General features: G+C 48.3%; 1 pseudogene; it reads right to left on the bottom strand.

Annotated features, from left to right (window-relative positions):
- Window positions 1-887: 887 nt before the first annotated feature.
- Window positions 888-6,297, bottom strand: LOC147668145 (uncharacterized; annotated as a pseudogene).
- Window positions 6,298-13,083: the final 6,786 nt, after the last annotated feature.

Below are 13,083 nucleotides of genomic sequence, written 5' to 3'. Positions count from 1 at the left end.
TAGGGAAATATGCTGTGGGTTCTTATATCAGTAGGTGGAGACGATCATAGTAAATCCAAATCAGTAACAATTCTCTTCAGCAAGCAGAATCTCGGCATCATGGACCATATATCGTGGAACCCTGCCAGGTTCCACGATATATGGTCCATGATGCCGAGCAGGGTTCCACGATATATGGTCCATGATGCGGAGATTCTGTGTGCTGAAGGGAAATTGTTACTAATCCATCATTGCACCCTCAAGCCTCAAAGTCCACAAGAACTAAAGTGCCTGTCAAAAAGTAAAAAAAGCATTTGGCAATGTTAAAGTGGCATACAGGGCATTTGTCACATGCAACCATACACATACATAAAACATTTTATTTAGCAAGGACACTGACAAAGCAGACAACAGGAGTAACTATCTTTATTACATATCACCCAGAGAAGCATCAAAAACAGAAAACCTCAAGGCCATTGGCCAGTCCATAGTTCAAAGTATGTACATGTGTGCATGTGAACCTACACTGGTAATGGGCATCAAAAGTGACAAACAGCAAGGCCATTGGCCAGTCCATAGTTCAACGTATGTATTGTACATGTGTGCATGAGAACCTGCACAGGAAATGGGCATCCAAAGTGACAAACAGCAAGGCCATTGGCCATTGCATAGTTCAAAGTATGTACAAGTGTGCATGAGAACCAGCACAGAGAATGGGCATCCAAAGTGACAAGAAGAAAGGCCATTGTCCAATCCATATTTCAAAGTATGTACATGTGTGCAGGAGAAACTGCACAGGGAATGGGTAACACCGTACACTGCCGTGGGAATCACCAAAGCTCTGGGGATACAAATGGGCAGTCCAGGCACTGCTGTGGTAGAGATGGGTTTGGGAGGGGGACTTTGACTCAGACTTGGCTGTCAGTTGAACTGGGAGGTGGCTGATTGTTGGGGCCAGTTTGTGAACCAGCTGAGGTAGAGTCATCAGTGGCTTTGTGAGTCGGAGGGTTGCTTGGACCAGGCGGCATGGTGGCACAGGGAGGCTTAGACATGCTGCTGTGAGACACAGTGTGTGAGGGTGAATGTGGAGGACTGCCTCTCCTCTTCTTGGAAATTCAATAGCCAAGAATGGTCTTGGTAGGAGTGGGAAGTGGGGCGGGCACAATAGCCTCACTCTCCACCAAAGGTGCATCAGGTGAAGGTGGTGGCCCTCCCTGTGGGGATTTGCTGGATCTGGTGGTATGCGTAGCCTGGCATTGCCTTTGCCCCTACATCCCCTGTTGCCCAGGTGAAGCCCCAAATTGCTCTCCTGTCCCAGCTTCACAGGGGTGTGTGTGGGAGTAGAGGTTGTGGGTGAATCTGCCTGAGAGAGCTGCTTCTGCAGAATCTTCGCAGGCACCAGCTTCACAGCAGGCAGGGCAACTGTTTGTTTGTATTTGGGAGCAGGTTTTGTGATGGGAATGTCCTTGATTTGGGCTGATCAGGGTGCATGTGAGTGTGAGGCCTGCTTCTTGGCCTGATGCCCCTGATTGTCACCTGTTGGGCTTTTGTGTTTGCGCTCCTGTGTGTCTGTTTTTTGTTTTGGGGATGGTGTCTGCGCTCTGGGACACTTGGTGTGCTGCTGTTGTGTGCTGCGTGTTGAGTACTTGGAGCCTGAGGGCTGTGGTGTGTGGTCACTCTCGTCAGATGTTGCCACTTACAGGTTGGTTGCTGAAGGGACTGGAGCTGGACTCTGAGCCGGTGCCAGCTGAATGGCTGCCATCACTTGGGAGGAAAAAGACTGGACAGTTATGCGTAACCCACACACCTCAAAATGAATGCCCTCCATGAAGGCATCTACCTGTGCCAACTTTTTGTCATGATCCTGGAAGGCATTCAGGAGAGTAGTCAGACCCGCACACAGCTGGCACAAAAGGTCCACCGCCTAAACACTGAGGGCAGCAGGGGAGACAGGGGCAGCGGTGCCTGGGGGAAGGACACTCTACCCTCCTTACTGCTGCGGGCATGGGCAGCACCAGTGGTAGGAGGGTGGGCACTGAACAATGTGTGCTGGAAGAAGAGGCAGATTTCCCACTCCCTGTAACCGCCAACATCGAGGAGTCACCACTCGAGTCAAATGATGTTGAGGTTGGTGTTTCCTGGTGGGATTCTTCAAGGACACTCCTGTCCCCCTCCGAGGTGCTGGTCACATCAGTGAGCTCATGTGTAGCAGTCGTGCCAGATGCCTCACCACTGGTGTCCATCCCCTGTCCTTCCGTGCCCTCTGTAGATGCTGCGATAGACAGAGATGTAGGTTCAGTATAGTGCCATACTCACAAACACCACCCTGTGCAGTCTGCATGTGCAACCTTAATGCAAAACTCAGAAGATGCATGGAAGCCTGCATTGCTGGCATTAATGACCCATGTGACGTTCACACAGCCAACTAGCTTGCCCGTGCATCCATCTAACCTGACATACTGATTTCTGTAAGCATACCTACATGCCTGTAGGTGAGATAGATGTACACATCAACAGGTTGTCACAGTCACATATGGAGTCACTTAAAGGGGATAACACAGATACTGACTTCAGAATGTCCCTATACTATGGCAATGAGCTACTGATGTCGACCACGTTGTGCTTTGAAGCACAACGACCGTAGCACATTGGTGTCAGATGTGTAGTTCTCAAAATTGCGAAGTCAGGCACTGCACACATCAACAAAAGCAAACTTGGATGAGGTACACTGCTGTTCACTGCCTGGTGACGTCACTGACACCCATAATGCAGCCGATATCATAAGGCCACATCTCATCTTGCAATGTCAAGGGCCATTAGATTAAACACATGAGAAAGTACATGTAGCATAAATGTCTGACAGCTGCACTCAACACAGAGGCCACTTACAAGCCATTGCATTGCACTAGAAACATCACAGAGCTCCACACTGGCTCTGGGTTTGGATACATGCTGTCACTCACACCAAAAGTCAACCTTTGCAGAATACTCACCCCCAACTTGCTGCTGATGGACCTTCAAACGTCCATCCAGCTCTGGCTGTGTCACTGCTAAGATGTGGGCCATTAGTGGTGTCTTGCTCCTGCACGCCAACCTGCCAGTCCAAAGGAGCAGCCCCAGCGTCAACTCTGCCAAGTTTATTTTTAGCCGGCAGATGTCATCCCACCTCTTGTAACAGTGTATGTGCCATCGGTTGGAGACACCCAGAGCCCGCACCTTGCAAGCAATGGCTCTCCATAAGGCCTTTTGCTGGCAGACTTTAAGCTACAGGCATGGGAGACAAATAGTGGAAGTTTCAGTGACCACTGTGTCTCAGTACAGGAACATGCACAAACTTAGCACAGCTATACATATATGTTTAGCAGAGGCCATTCAGCATAACAAGTAGTACATTAGCATAGTGCAATCCACAGGCCTAAGACAGCTCATTGATGAGTAGGATGGCAGAAAACACAGACGTCTCACTCTGTCCATTTATTGATGGGTCCCTGTCAAATTGGGCACTAACTGTGCAGAACAGGGGGACTCGCACTGGGGTTAAATGTGGGCCATATAAACAGTCACATGCATGTACAATATGAGAAGGAAAACAGTGCCTACATGTGCGAGTCAGTACACATAATGGATAGAATAGAAGTTGGATGTTTCAGAAGTAGAACAATCTGCTGTGTCATAGGTGACTTTCCACAAAGAGTGTCAACCTCAGGCATTTCAGTCTTGTGCATAATGCTTACATATCCATGGTGGCAATATGAACGTTAAACACACTTCCTTCAGTACCCTCTGGACGGAAATATTTTGTAATGTCACAAATGATCATGTGAAAACCTCGTGGACTCTGGCATCCATCAGCACAGGCAATGTTTGTTCTGACTTCCACTTTCCAAACCAGCAGTGTTACTGTATGGATGCAAAAATACAGAATGTCCCTCCCATCCTGAAATGCAGCCAGGGATCTGTGGAAATTAGGCCACAACCCTCATTTACCTAAAGTCAGCATGCTAGGCAGTGTATCACACAAATATGCACTGACAGGCACATACTAGAGCAGATCAACTTCATGTGTGCACTCTTTGCACTCTACTAATGTCACTCTGAAACACTTACCATGACATCAGGATCACCATATAGCCTCCCATACTGTGAAAGCACCTCGTCTACCAGGACCTCCAGCTCCTCTGTAGTGAAGGGATGGACCTTGATGTTCTCAGTTCTCACCATCAACGGGTCCTGGAGACAGGAACAGCAGCAGTTGGCGATGCAGAGTGTCAGACAGCAGTGTCTGGATGCAGTGGAAATGTGTGGCTCTCTCCCAGACATATATAGCCCCCTGGGGTCCTTTCAGTGGTACTCAGCTGCTGCAATTGGTGTTCCAGGTCAGCTTTTTTCAAATGTGACCAATGACCGGCCCTGCGGTAGGGGAGCACACCTACTGCGATTTTCAAAAGTGCATTCCACTACAGCAATTGCGTTTCCCATTGGCTGAACGGTCATGGGCATTTGCAGTGTCACATCCTGGTGCCCAGGCGGTCATTACCACAATGGTGCATCTTTCAATTGTATCCAGTGACCGGCCCGTGGTAGCGGAGCACACATACCGTGATTTTCAAAAGTGCATTCCACTACCGCGATTGCGATTCCCATTGGCTGAAAGGGTATGAGCATTGGCAGTGACACACCACAGGGGCCAGGCAGTCGCTACCGCAATTTGGCATCTTTGAATTGGTGCCAGCGGCCGTGATTGCGGTGGCTGTGCACGCCTACCGCGGGTTTCAAAAGTGCATTCCACTACCACAATTGCGGTTCCCATTGGCTGAAAGGGTATGGGCATTGGAGGTGCTACACCTCAGGGGCCAGGTGGTCGCTACCGCAATTTAGCATCTTTCAATTGTATTTAATGACCGTGCCCACGCTAGCGGAGCATGCCTACAGCGATTTTCAAAAGTGCATTCCATTACCGCGATTGCGGTTCCCATTGGCTGAAAGGGCATTGGCATTGGCGATGCCACACAGCAGGGTCAAGGAGGTCGCTAATGCGATTTGGCATCTTTGAATTGGTGCCAAGGGCCGTGATTGCGGTGGCGGTGCACACTCACGTTACCTATGGACACATCAAGCTGTGGCAATGGCAATGGCCAGTTCTCAGCATTGCACAGTAGACACTTACTATGAATCATGCCACCTGAGAGTGTAATTATTTGCTAGTGTGACATTTAACTACTCACTGATGCTTACACATGGCATGTCAGTGAACAGGATTACATGCATTACCATCTACTCCCTCACATGTGACTTATGATGTTGTTGAGCATGTGCACAGATCTGTTGTGTGAGTGGCTGTCAAATATGTAAGCATGTCAATGTGTGTGATGGCTAAGTAACTCACAGTAATGATGGCTGGATACATAATGTGCCTATTTCACTGTGTAGATTGCTGAACTCATGTCCATACTTGTTAATTATGCACGCACTGTGCTCATTGTGTTGGTAATGGGTAATGGGTGCCCTGTACTAATCACACAAGAAGGTGTCGCAGGTACAGCAGCTACATAGAAGCCAGAAGTGTTGGTGTTTTACACATGTGCTGTGTCAACTACTCTCAGGGCTGGTGACACAGGATGTTGGAATGTTCCATTTGGCATTTACATTGTCTGAATCTGTTTTGGGGTACTCACTATGTACATACTGGACACATGTACAACTACTTGGATCAAGGTGTCTCTACATATGACTTGTAATGTAAGCTGTTTTTTCAGGCCATTCATTGTTGGCGCTGTGTCAGTCAAAACGTAAAATGCTTGACACATCTCATAGGGGGATTGAATAGACATGTGTCCCCTTTCATCTTCCCTAGGAAGCCACCAAATTTGCATCATCCATTCACATTGCTTGCGGACATGGAGGATGAAGATTCATATGTAAATTCCATTTGGACCAACCTTCAAGACCTATGTGCTCAGTTGGAGCCCCATCTGAGGCCGAGCAGAACATATCCGACTGCTTTGAGACCAACAGGTAAGGTGATGGCAGCCCTGCATTTCTTTGTAACTTGTTCGTTCCAGTACATGGTGTCCAGCGCAGGTGGGATGTCTCAACCAAAGTTCAGCATGGTGCAACGTGATGTCCTGCCCGCTATGATGACCTACAAATACAGCTAAATCCATTTTACCAGGAGCCGGGAATTGGCAGCTGCGAAGGGTGAATTGTATGGCCTTGCCCAACATCCTCATTGCTGTTGGTGCCATTGACTGCACACATGTTGGCCTGTTTCCACCACAGGCACTTGAGCACATCTATAGGAACAGGAAGCATTTCCATTCCCTCAATGTGCAAGTGGTTTGCCAAGCAGAAATGATAATCTCCCAAGTCTGTGCCAAATTTCCCGGATCAGCACATGACTCCTACATACTGCGTAACAGCATTGTACCACAGCTGTCCTCTCCCACAGTTATATTACAAAATTGGTCTGTGTATCTCACACCTAGGTGACTCTGCATATCCCAACAGGCCTTGGTTGCTGTGCCCACTGACAAATCCAAGGACCCCGGGTGAAGTCCGCTACAATGAGGCACATGGGAGGACACATCGTGTGGTGGAGCGTACCTTTAGTCTTCTGAAGTCGAGATTCCGGTGTCTGGACAAGAGCGGAGGTGCACTACTCTACTCTCCCCAAAAGGTGTCTCAGATTGTAGTTGCATGCTGCATGCTTCAAAACCTGGCCTTGCGCAAAGAGATCTCCCTGATACTGGACGATGATGAGCAGCAGATGCCCCGCCTGCAAACCCACATATGTCCAGTGACGAGGATAGTGGAGAGGAGGAAGGTGTTAAACGGTGTCAACAGCTCATCAACCGCTACTTCCCTTGCGTGTGAGTGACATTGTACAACAGTGACATTGTCTGCAATCTTTGATGGTTGTGCATATTCCTACGGGAGCTTTTTGACTGCTGCCTTTTGTTGGCTCTGTACTGATGGCTGATGTTTGTGGCACAGTGTAGTCATGACCAGCCACATGATGTATATGTTGATATTGCTTCTCATTGTAATGTGTGCTGTGTTGTATGTCTTGATGGCCATTGTTGTGTACTGGCTGTGATGCCATCACCTGACAAGTAAATCGTGTTCTCTCGTGTCTTTCTAGGTCCCTTCATTCTCTCAATGCCTCGTCATCATCCTAGCTTCTGGTACATTTGAATCAGAGTCAACATTGTACATCCTGTAATAAACATGGAGCTGACACAAATACATAGGTGTGTAAAGAGTGTTTATTTACAAAGATTGCTTGTGACAGACAACTGTGGTTTGAGAAAATGGTGCAAAGAAATCAATGAGTTATCAATGATGGTAGACGAGACAATAGAGTAGTCACCACATTGATGTGGTGACACAGTCCAACAGACACCTGCCATCAACATGGCAGTGTGGGTAAGGATAGTCAACAAAGTCAATGTCAAGGTGAAGAGAGGTGCCATCATGGCTGGCTCTTTGACTTGCGTTTGGCTGGTGCTTTGCCATGTGATCCTCCCGTAGGGTTTCTCGGATGGCCCCTTTTGTGTTTTCCAGGGGGAGCATCTGCTACAGGCTCAGCGGGTCTGAGGAGTCATCCTGTTCCAGCTCACCCCTCTCTGTGGCCGCAGCTGAGGTGGAAGGAGTAACGTCCTGTGGGCCACTGGACAGAGGTTGAGCTGTCCTTTGGCCGCATGACTGTGCCTCAAAACACCCACAAGCTGGCCAATGAGGTCCACCATTTGGCCCATACGTGTGTCCATGGACCTCAGCAGCAGCCGAAGCTCACGCACTTCTTCCAGAACCTGGCCCATATGTCCTGGGTTTGTTCATATGCCCCAAGGACTCGGACGATGTTGGCCAGGACTTCGGCACCAGTGTCCTGTAGATTTTGTCCCCCAGTTACCCCCCCACCTGCCCTGCTGTCCCGGACCTGTACCGCTTTGTCCCGGACCTGTGGCGTTGCCACTCGATGCACTTGCAGACTCTCCCTGCCCTCCTCAGATTGTTGGTGTTGGTATCCTCTGAGGCAGGGTGTGTGTTGCAGGCAGCACTGGTGGTGGTGGTGGTAGTGGTTGAGGCCGTACAGGTCATCACAGCAGGGGTCAACACATTTATTGTTGCTGAGGTAGATTTGGTTAGGACAGTGAGGGGCCTCGCACATGGTCACCTTGGCAGTCCTGATGGGCCAGGTTCGTTCTCCACATCTAAGAAACTGAGGGAGTCTGCATCCGAGGGTCCATGTTGCAGGGGGGAAGACTGGCTCTGCAGGTTGGTGTTCTCTTCTGCTGCAGTCACTTATTGGTCTCCTGTTGGACAGAGGTGACATGGTCAGTGAAGTGCACCCCACAAGCTTGGTGTTAGATGTTTGGATGTTACATGTGATATACCACACAGTTTACATTGATATCACTTTGTTTGGCTGCACGGTACTGAGCATCATGACATGATATGGCGGGACATACATTACTTGTCCAAGGTGTGACATGTCAATAGATACCATGCTCCGTGTACAGGTTGTGTGATTACAAGGTCATAACGACTAGCAGCATGACAACTTTGTGTGAGGCGTCTTTTTTGTTTACTCTGCATGGAACTATGTTACATCTGTGCAAGGACTAGCCATTGTAATCTTATGCATACCTTTGTCATATCATGTACTTTACTTTCTTTTACCACCTGACCATGCATGTTTTGTGTTCATATAGGCCTTGATGATCTGACCCCATTGCACTTTCACATGGCATTCAGTGCTGTGAATGATTGTGCCCTGAATTTCTTCAACATGTGACTTGGTTGTTCAAACTTTAATTTCTGTGACAGTTACATATGCTTATCTGTCTGCACACTGGAAGTGGGGGGACATGTGAGGGCTGGTGTGGTCATATGGCTCCATGCTTTTTGAGAGGAATTGCAGTGTGCATACACTGTCTACCTACCTGTTCTGGGACACGGTTGAGGTGAATTGCTACCAAATGGTTGTGGGGGGAGTGTTCCAGCCTGCTTGGCTTTGGGACAGGGGGCCTGTTCGGAGTTGTAGTGCAGTCTTCCCACACACACCCCCCTCCCAGTTAAGATGGCTACCTACCTGTTAGGTGGATGTGAGCAATACGATGGCATCCCCATGGTTGTGTTGGGGGGAGAGTGCTCCATCCTGCTGGGCTTTAGGACAGGGGGCCTGTTGGGAGTTGCAGTGCAGTCGTCCCACCCTCACACACCCCTCCCAGTTAAGATGGCTACCTACCTGTTAGGTGAACGTGAGCAATGCAGTGGCTGACACATGGTTGTGGATGTGGGGTGGAGTGTTACATCTTGCTCAGCTTTGGCACCAGGGTGCCTGGTGGAGGTTGTAGTGCTGGCTGCCTGTGCATATGCCCCCATGGTAATATTGCTAGCTACCTTTGGGGTGTATCAGAGGGAGTGAATGCTGGATCTGTGAGACATGTTTTGGGGAGAGTGTGGTGCACATGCATGCATTCGGGCCTAGGAGGTGTTGCTTTGTAGTTGAGCAAGACTTTACATAGCACTGTAATGGTATGCATTTGTTGGTACTTATCAGCCTCCACTCCGCCGGGTATTCCTGTGAATTCGGTGAATGTTCGTGATGGAATGGGAGGGCCACTACCAGTCATCTGTGCCAGCTTGATGTTCTTGTTGTTCCTCTCTTTCACCTTGCTCTTGAGGTCATTACACCGCTTCCTGATCTCCTTCTTGGAGTGGGGGATGGTCCCTACTGCATTGACTTTGTTGACTGTCTTTTTCCACATTTGATTTTTTCTGGCTTGTGGTGTCTGTTGAACCAGGCTTCCAAACAAATGTGGTTCTACTCTGATTACCTCATCTACCATCACTGACTCATTGTCCGTGAATATGGGTATTTTCTTTAATGACATAATAATAATAATAATAAGGGCATTTGTAAAGCACTGAGTTACGCACACCGGCGTGTCCCCGCGCTATGGTGAGAGAGGCGGAAGCTGGGATTTTAACTGAGGGGCGGGCAGTCTACCTGACATATAGATAGGTTTTTAATTTAGCACGGAACCTAGTTTCTGCCGGTTCTAGTCGTAGCGCTACCGGAAGTTTGTTCCAATGATTTGCCGCTAAATACCTGGTGCGCATATATGTGAAAAGTGCAGTTGTGAAGGTGGTGGTGATGTGTGTGTTGTGTGTTTTGTTGTTGTGCAGGTGAGATGTGTGGTGATTTGCTTCTCTTTTCTGCTGTGGGGTGGATTCCTTCAGTAGTGGAGTAGTGCAAAGGGTTCTAGTCAGGGAATGGGCTGGTTTTAAACTCAGCTATGTGGGTGGGTCAAAATGGAGTATTCCTGTCAGGTGTGTTGTGTGTGTTGACCTGGGATTTGTATTTTTTACTTGCCAATGGGATGAGTCATTGGGGTGTGTTAGGTGTTTTTTGGAGGCTGAGTCAGGTTGATGGCCACACTTTTTAGCCTTCTGGTGTGTTTTTTTGTCAACCGCCAATACTGTTCCGGAGCGACGGTGATGGTGGGAATAGAACAGCCCTTCCGCCGGCTCTCCTATTCATCTATAGTTGCTATTGTGGCGTACGGAAACAGCATATCATATTGCTGTCACCGCAAAGGTATCCTAATTTGACGTGCGGTCATTCCTCTGGATGTGCAGCAGTTTTGGGTCATTCCGCAGCAAATCTGACTGCCGTGGATGGATTTTCACATGTTCCGCATGAATCCGTCCGGCGCGGTTGGAATTTTCTGGTGGTTCATGCTAATCTGACCGCCGGTTTTCCCGCGGTGCTGCAGGCGGTTAATATCCGTATTTGAATTGCATTATCCTGTTGTACTTTTCAAGTGATTCTTATTTGATTTTATATGCTTTGTTTGTTATTGTATTTTTACATGGCTGCTAATTTTTACTACATATGGAATAAATTGGATGCTCTTTTATATATTTAGTTGTGCTTGTGTAATTGAAGATCATACGTTAAAAAAAAATATATATTGTTTGATCAAGGGGATCCAACTCTTTCAGGCTTTGATACCTCAATTCCCTTGACTTCTCCAAGGAGTACCTCTCTTTTTGTGATATATAGGTTAATTTCCGCTACCATGGCGGTCGGAATGGTTTTCCAACCGCCATCCTAATCGACCCCTTAGTTCGAAAATGGAATTTCAAAGGACTATTATAGGATAGCCAACCCTATTTGTGTAGAAACAGAGTTGTTACTCAATTATTTATAATGTTGATCTATCTCTTGAGGTATCTGTAGTCCTGTTTCAAATTATGAATACTACTCAATCATTGAATAGGCATGTTAGCATAGGACTTTCTTTTGTTTCAATGCATCAGGGACACTGTATATATGCCAGGTCTATGATTGGCAATAAAGAGGCACCATTACAGGATGACCGCTCCTTAGCTGTACCAAAGTTAACAGTCCTACCTTTCTTTAATGTAATGAAAAGTTGCACAGAGCCCTTTTTTCCTTGCTGTGCATGGGCAAGAATGAAAGTCCTGTGTTTATTTCAATCAAGCTAATCGGGCAGCCATCTTGTAGATGAGGACTTCGTGTAAGGGCTGGAGAGAGAGAGACTCCCAAAATGGAGCATTGCCCCAGGGCCAATAGGATCCCCCATCAACAAAAAGGCACCACAAAGACATCAAAAAATGTGTAAATTCCTCAAGAACATGAAAAAATGACTGAAGCGTTAGCATCACCCTCACCCCACCTGTAAATTCAGTCCAGCAGCAGCTCGTAGGACCCTGGAGGATGGGGGGTGTGAGCTCGAGAGAGAGGATGCTTCCAACAGGGCATGGCGGCACACCGGGTGTTGGAGTTGGCACAGGAGATGCTCGGGAGAGGTAGGTGTTAAGGCGGCGTCACAGACAGTGCTGCCTCCGTCTGGCACCAAACGCCATAGAAACACCTCCCGTGAACATGGAGACAGCCAGGTCGAATAGCCGCAGCAGTACTCACACTGCCTCTGCAATCATGCTGAGGAAAAGCAGTCCAGATTACAACCGACGCCCAGGCTGCTGGCGCAAGACGCCTCTTAGTTCCCATCTTGAACAATTACAAAATAAAGAGACGGGCGCTGGAAGCAGGAACGCAAGAACAGAGTTTTATTTCTCATGAGGAGAGCCTGTCATTTCGGACACGCACACAGTGTCTTCAGGAGGTACTCTAACAAGTTTCACTGAGGCTTCGTCTTTTATACACAGGTTTATGATGCACAAACATTCCTTATTGCAATAAAGACACTTTGAAGTACGAAAAGGCATGTTTGGAATCCCAGCTTCAGGCCTATTCCCATACCCTTCCTCGGATGTCGTTCCCCCTCCTAAATGTAACAAGTGATTGTAATCTTGCAGCCGGACATTCCAACAGGACACGAGGGCAGGAGGGGGCGGTCAGATCTAAGGTTGGGCAGGCGATAAGATCGGGCACTTCAGTTGGTGTATCACATTTTGTTATGCAGGGCTAAAAGGGGGGGTGGTACATCCATGAGGCTTGGTCTTATGACTTGGGACCGGGTCGAGGGGCCAGGCGTGGCCGGGAGGGGGGATCATCAGAAGAGGGGAAGGGTGTTCCTGAGGGGAAATGTAGGGGGTGTGGGCCAGGCGGGGGTGTCATTTCCAGAGTAGGGTCGCGCAGAGGAAGAGAGTTTTATGGTCTATGCATGAGAGCGCGGGGATGTTCAATGCGCGGGGGGGCCTGCTGGGGATTTAACAAACGGGCAGAGAGGCCATGGTGCCTAAAATGGCTGTCGCGTACGCGCGTGCATGGGCCTAAACTGGCGGGATGATGCAGTCAATGCTTCGCGGTACTCGTTCTGCTTACAGAGAGGGGTATGGTGAACACAAATGAACGCCGCTTATGTACATATACATGGTCATTTTCCACAGTCGCCGCTTTTTAACATAAGTTAGTTCACTTCCGTGATTATCATAACTGGCGGGGTGTACATATAGCCATGTGTGGTCAATGAAATAGTGTTTGTCAATACTGGCGGATTGCATATAACCATGTGCAGTCGATGCGATGGACGAGGTGCAGTACATATGAATTTACATTTGTTGTGCTATACATACGAGTCTAGAGATCGGTGTACTACTCAGTCG

Source organism: Lissotriton vulgaris, unplaced genomic scaffold (genome assembly GCF_964263255.1).
Source record: "Lissotriton vulgaris unplaced genomic scaffold, aLisVul1.2 SCAFFOLD_1804, whole genome shotgun sequence".
Lineage (NCBI taxonomy): Eukaryota > Metazoa > Chordata > Amphibia > Caudata > Salamandridae > Lissotriton > Lissotriton vulgaris.
This window is presented reverse-complemented; position numbering and strand designations above follow the sequence as displayed.